We start from the raw sequence: 7,279 nt of genomic DNA, 5'->3' as shown, positions 1-7,279 counted from the left end.
ACCGCGCCCGGCCCTATTTTGTATTTTTAGTAGAGATGAGTTTCACCATGTGGTCAGGCTGGTCTTGAACTTCTGACCTCAAGTGATCCACCCACCTCGGCCTCCCAAAGTGCTGGGATTACAGGCGTGAGCCACTGTGGCAACTTCATTTGTTATAAAGGGTTACAGCCTTTAGGGTAGCCATCTGCCACTTTCAAAACCATAGCCTCAGGCCGGGCGTGGTGGCTTATGTCTGTAATCCAAGCACTGTGGAGGCCAAGGCTGGTGGATCACCTAAGGTCGGGAGTTCAAGACCAGCCTGACCAACATGGTGAAACCTGGTCTTTAAAAAAAAATAAAAAAATAAAGAATAATAATAATAAAAAAAGCATAGCCTCTGGCAGAGACCACAGACAGGCACTTCTAAGGAGGAGCGGTTGGGGCAGGAGCTGTATGCTGAAGGGGTTGGCTAAACATACATATTCAACAGGTTGCAGGGAGAGCTATGAATATTCATGAAGGTGGTCCTGACACATGTATATTGAACGAACATGCATGTAATATAGGACCCATGTTCGCTGTAGGATGGAGACAGTGGAGACTTAACATTAAAATGTATTACAAGGCCAGGTGCAGTGGCTCACACCTATTATCCCAGCACTTTGTGGGACTGAGGCAGGTGAATCACTTGAGGTCAGGAGTTCGAGACCAGCCTGGCTAACATGGTGAAACCCTGACTCTACTAAGAATATAAAAATTAGCTGGGCACGGTGTCAGGTGCCTGTAATCCCAGCTACTCGGAAGGCCTAGGCAGGAGAATTGCTTGAACTCAGGAGGCGGAGGTTGCGGTGAGCCAAGATGATGTGACTGCACTCCAGCCTGGGTGACAGAGCGAGACTCCATCTCAGAAAAAGAAAATAAGGGGCGGGCGAGGTGGTTCATGCCTGTAATCCCAGCACTTTGGGAGGCTGAGGTAGGAGGATCACCTGAGGCTGGGAGTTTGAGACCAGCCTGACCAACATGGAGAAACCCCGTCTCTATCTAAAAATAATTAATTAAAAATAAAATAAAATGCATTACAATTAGGCCCCATCCATCAGAATATCTTTTCAGGGCCTGAAGGCACGCAAGTGAGCAGCCTCTGAAAACCAGCCAAAGCCAGTTCATCAATGATCTCTTATCATGAGAAAGTTACTGAAACTGGTCTGAGGTCAGAGAGGCACTTAGGGCGGAGGAACAGGGGATCAGTGAGTTAGCCTCTGCGACCTGGATGAGCTGGAAAGTGGATTAACGTTGCTTCAGGCCAGTGCTTGTTTACCTGCTGGAGAAAAAGGAAAACTCGTTTGTAGTTAAGACATAGTTTATTCTTTAAGTGCACGGGTGCATGAATAAACCCTTGCCTGGCTTGGCCTTGGGTCCTCTTTACAATTTGGTATCTTATTGCCACAGAGTGTGTTTTTTTCTTTCTTTCTTTGTTTTTTTGAGATGGAGTCTCTCGCTCTGTCGTCCAGGCTGGAGTGCAGTGGCATGATCCCAGCTCACGACAACCTCTGCCTCCCTGGTTCGCCTCCCGAGTAGCTGGGATTACAGGTGCCCGCCACCACACCCAGCTAATTTTTATATTTTTAGTACAGACAGGGTTTCACCATGTTGGCCAGGCTGGTCTCGAACTCCTGACCTCGTGATCTGCTCACTTCAGCCTCCTAAAGTGATGGCATTACAGGTGCGAGCCACCACACCAGGCCTGTTCTGTCATTTTTTTTTTTTTTTTAATTGAGGCAGGGTCTGGCTCTGTCACCCAGGCTAGAGTGCAGTGGCACGATCTTGGCTCACTGCAGGTTTCGTCTCCCGGGGTCAAGCCATCTACCCACCTCAGCCTTTCAGGTAGCTGGGACTACAGGCACAAACCACTGTGCACGCCACCATGCTCAACTAATTTTTTTTTTTTTTGAGACAGCTCACTTTATCACCCAGGCTGGAGTGAAGTGCAGTCTCAGCCCACTGCAGCCTCGACCTCTTGGGCTCAAGCAATCCTCCCGCCTCAGACCCCCAAGTAGCTGGGAGGACAGTTGTTGTCACCACGCCTGACTAATTTTTTGCTTTTTTTTTTTGGTAGAGATGGGGTTTCACCATGTTACCCAGGCTGTTCTCAAACCCCTGGCTTCAAGCAGTCCTCCTGCCTTGGGCTCCCAAAGTGCTGGGATTACAGGCGTGAGTCACTGCGCCTGGCTCCCATCTATGTTTTGGATGAAATGATTCTTTGTTGTTGGGGGGCTGTCCCCACACTGTAGCATGTTGTGCCTGTGTGATGCAGTAGCGCCCCCTACCACACACGCCCTGTCATGACAACCAAAACTGTCTCAAGACAGTGCCAAATCCCCCCCGGCTGAGAACAGCTGCTCTAAACCAGTAGGCCCCTAACTTCCATAAACAGCTTTGCCAGCTGCAGGGTGGGTACATGGCGCTCTCTGGGGATCTCACTAGACGGATCTGGGACTCCTGCCCCTCACTGGTTCCTGGGAACATTGGGTGTTCCTACATCACCCCAAATGTGCCACAGATGTTGTTTTAGTCTGCCTGGGCTGCGATAACAGAAATACTGGAAAGTCGGTGGCTTATAGCATTTTACAGAAACTTACTGCTCACGGTTCTGGGGGCCGGGAAGTCCAAGATCAAGGTGCTGGCAGATTTGATGTCTTGTGAGGGCACATGTCCTCATGTATGGCATCTTCTAACTAACATAGTGGAAGGAGCTAGCCAGCTCTCTGATGTCTCTCTTATTTCTTTACTTTAGAGACAGGGTCTTGCTCTGTCACCACGGCTGGAGTGCGATGGTGCAATCGTAGCTCATTCCTATACCCGAGATCTTCCTGCCTCAGCCACCTCAGTAGCTGGGACTATAGGTGCATCCCACTGTGCCCAGCCTCTGGGATCTCTTTTATAAGGCGCTAATCCTATTCATGAGAGCTCTACCCTGATGACCTAACCACATCCCAAAGTCTCCACCTGCCAATACTTTCACATTGGTGATTAGGTTTCAACTTGAGAATTTTGGGGTGTAGTGGGTCCACCTGGACAGTCCACGATAATCTCCCCATCTCCAAACCCTTAACTGAATCACATCTTCAAAATCACTTTTGCCATATAAGATCTAATCATGGGTTCCAGGGATTACTTTGGAGATTGTGTGTGGGAGAGGGGCTGGATGGGGCTCATTCCTAATTTGGGCTTGACTGTGTGGCTGGAAGGGGTGATCTGGCAGGCTAGGAAGAGGGTCTGGGGGCAAAAGGTGACTCACTTTGAGATGAGGGGGCGGGCAGACCTGCTGTCAGCACAGACCCTCGTGGGCTGCCAGAATGCAGGCAGGTGCGGGACCACCAGCTTCTCCTGGAATCTGGCTTCGGGAGTCAGTGGAAAACACGTCTTTGAAAACAGCAGGGCTGGGTCGAGGTCCAGGGCGCAGAAATGGTGGGTTTAGAGAGAACAAGGGAGTCTCTGGGGTGCTTCAGTGTGGTGGGATCCAGAAGCCGACCTCACACCATCAGGCCTCTCCGTGTGGTGGCCTCGCCCTAGACGGGCTCCCAGGCCATGGTCCCAGTGGCTTCAGCTGAACTGCACGGCCTGCAGGGTGACAGTGCGTCCCCCATTGCAGTTTAACCAGGGTCCCAGTCCAGCTCTTAATGGGGCCCCCCTGAGAAGTCTTCATGGCACGGGAGAGGTGGTTGGTTCAGGTGTGTGGGGCCACCTTGAGAGCTGTCGGTAGCAGCCACTTGTCCCAAACACTTTGACCCAAAAAGGAAAAGGAAACAAGGAGGAGGCTGCTAGGCACAAACCTCAGGTGATCCATGGTGGGAACCTGGCTCTGTGCTCCCAGACCACACCCACACCTGGGCCAGGATGAAGGGAGGCTGCCTGGAGCTCACCTGGGAAGGCCAGCCAGGCTCTCCCATCAGCGCCTCCCAGCGGCACACACAGAGCATGATAACTTTGAGTGTCGGGGAGAGGAAAAGGGGCTCTTGTTGCCCCCGGCAGGGTGCAACCCTGGCTCCATGGTGCCTGATTCTGACTCACCTGCAGAGTGACGGTGTGCTCCCTGGATCCCTGGCCAACCCTGGGGCTGCCACCCACCCAAAAAGGCTCAGTCACCACTTGTGAACTGAGGCATCACCATGCTGGCTTTGGCCAAGCTGTCTGGAGTCTCAGACCCACATACCTGACCAACGCCCCCAACCCTCTCCAACTGGACAGGGTTTGCATGCACGCTGGACTCAATGTGCCAAATGGAAGTCGGCCCTGAGGCAGCTGGAAGCGGTCCGGTGCCCACCTCGCCTTCCTCCTGTGCTGCTCATGGAACCCTCCCTCTCCCCTCCAGCTGTGGTCCAGCCCTGGCTCCACTTCCTTACCTCTTTTCAGTCTTTTTGCTGCCGGTACCACGGCAGTTGACTCCTCATTCATAATGAATAAGCACTGGAAAATGCACTTCTGGCCGGGCGTGGTGGCTCAAGCCTGTAATCCCAGCACTTTGGGAGGCCGAGGCAGGTGGATCACGAGGTCAAGAGATCGAGACCATCCTGGTCAACATGGTGAAACCCCGTCTCTACTGAAAATACAAAAAAATTAGCTGGGCATGGTGGCGCGTGCCTGTAATCCCAGCTACTCAGGAGGCTGAGGCAGGAGAATTGCCTGAACCCAGGAGACGGAGGTTTCGGTGAGCCGAGATCGCGCCATTGCACTCCAGCCTGGGTAACAAGAGCAAAACTCCGTCTCCAAAAAAAAAAAAGAAAAGAAAATGCACATCTGACCCATCCTGGAGGTAGTGTGAAGACTTCCTTGGTTCCTGAGGCCCCTGGAGGAAGCCCGTTCCTCTCCCTCCCTGCTCATCTCGCCCTGGTGGACTTGCACAGGCCCCGCCCCACATCCATTCTGCACCACCAGCACAGCCAGCCAGTGTACATTCCCGGTCCAGTCAGAGACACGTCTTGTTACAGAGAGGGAATCAACACACAAAGGGCAGCATCTTCAAGTAACGCTGTAATCAGCACAGATCAGACCCTACAGGGTACAGCTAATGCAGGGCTCAGAGGAAAACTTGTTGCTTAAATAGTTACATTAGAAAATAAGAATCAAGCCGGGCGCGGTGGCTCACGCCTGTAATCCCAGCACTGTGGGAGGCCGAGGTGGGTGGATCACGAGGTCAAGAGATCGAGACCGTCCTGGTCAACATGGTGAAACCCCGTCTCTACTAAAAATACAAAAAATCAGCTGGACATGGTGGCGCATGCCTGTAATCCCAGCTACTCAGGAGAATTGCCTGAACCCAGGAGGCGGAGGTTGCGGTGAGCCGAGATCGCGCCATTGCACTCCAGCCTGGGTAACAAGAGCGAAACTCCGTCAAAAAAAAAAAAAAAAAAAAATAAGAATCAAAATACATAGGCCAGGCATGGTGGCTCACGCCTGCAATCCCCAGCACTTTGGGAGGCCGAGATGGGTGGATTACCTGAGGTCAGGAGTTCAAGACCAGCCTGGCCAACATGGTGAAACCCTGTCTTTACTAAAAATACAAAAGAATTAGCCAGGTATGGTGGTGGGCACCTGTGATCTCAGCTGATTGGGAGGCTGAGGCATAAGAATTGCTTGAACTTGGGAGGCAGAGGTCAGAGTGGATCAAGATCCCACCAGTGTACTCCAGCCTGGGTGACAGAGTGAGACTCTGTCTCAAAAACAAACAAACAAACAAACACACAAAACCAAAATAAATAAAGTACCTTATTGAGGGAGTTAGTAAAGGAGGCTGGGCACAGGGGTTCCTGCCTGTAATCTCAACACTTTGGGTGAAGTGGATATTTTGCCTAGGATTTTGTCAGCACGTTGTCAGCAACCGTCCCTATTTTTAAAACTGACCCTATTTTTATTAGTAACTGCCTCTTTCTGCTTCAGCGCCTCAACTTATTGCTCACTAACTGAAAAGCCTTAAGGAAAACTGCCGCGTCGTCTAAAACCTGCTGCGTTGTCTAAAGTCCTGAGTCACTTCCCTTCCCCTTTACCTATAAAAACTGTGTGCTTTTCTTAGTCGGGGTCCAGACTTTTGGGTGTGAGCCCTCCTGGGCCCGCCGGCATGATAAAGTGTGTTCCTCCGATCCCCTGCGTGCCACTTGGGTTTCTTGTCAGGAAAAATTTTCCAGAACTTGAGAGGCTGAGGCCGGCCAATCATTTGAGGTCAGGAGTTCGAGATTCATCTCACCAACAAGGTGAAAACCCATCTCAACTAAAAATACAAACATTAGCTAGGCATGGTGGCACACACCTATAATCCCACCTATTTGAGAGGCTAAGGCAGGAGAATTGCTTGAACCCAGCAGCCGGAAGTTTCGGTGAGCTGAGATTGCACCACTGGACTCCAACCTGGGCAACAGAGTAAGACTGCATCACACACACACACACACACACACACACACACACACACACACACAGTCAGTAAAGGAAAAAATAAAGAAAGCGAAAGAACTCAGGAACAACTGAAGCAGAAATTGATAAATTTGAAATCAGAATAATAGGCCTTCAAAAAATATAATAGGTTATTAGCTGGTGAATTGGTACAAATGAAGGAAGTGTGAATACCACAAAATAAGAAATGAGAATGGAGAAAACCGCATCGATAGAGGAAGTTAAAAGATTACTCATCTTTATTTTAACAAATTTGAAAACTTGGACGTAATAAATACCTTTCTAGGATGATATAAATGGAGTTGAGTTATAATACTTAGGACATACTTATGCTGAAAACAAATGGTCATTTATCTGAAATTCAGATTTAATTGGGCATCCTATATTTTTATTGATTGACTGAGTTTTCTGAGACGGAGTCTCCCTCTATTACCTAGGCTGGAGTGCAGTGCCGTGATCTCGGCTCACTGCAACGTCCGCCTCCCGGGTTCAAGGAATTCTCGTACCTTATACTCCTGAGTAGCTGGGATTACAGGCACCTGCCACCACATCTGGCTAATTTTTGTATTTTTAGTAGAGACAGGGTTTCACCACGTTGGTCAGGCTGGCCTTGAACTTCTGACCTCAGGCGATCTGTCCCCCTCAGCCTCCCAAAGTGCTAGGATTACAGGTGTGAGCCACCGCGCCTGGCCGCCTGGCTAATTTTTTGTAGAGACGGGGTTTCACCATGTTACCAGGCTGATCTTAAATCTGAGCTCATTTGAGCTCCTGCCTTGGCCTCTCAAAGCATTAGGATTATAGGCGTGCGCCACCGCACCTGGCTTTAACACATATTCTTGTTTTTTTTGTTTTTTTT

Source organism: Cebus imitator, unplaced genomic scaffold (genome assembly GCF_001604975.1).
Source record: "Cebus imitator isolate Cc_AM_T3 unplaced genomic scaffold, Cebus_imitator-1.0 Scaffold237, whole genome shotgun sequence".
Lineage (NCBI taxonomy): Eukaryota > Metazoa > Chordata > Mammalia > Primates > Cebidae > Cebus > Cebus imitator.
This window is presented reverse-complemented; position numbering follows the sequence as displayed.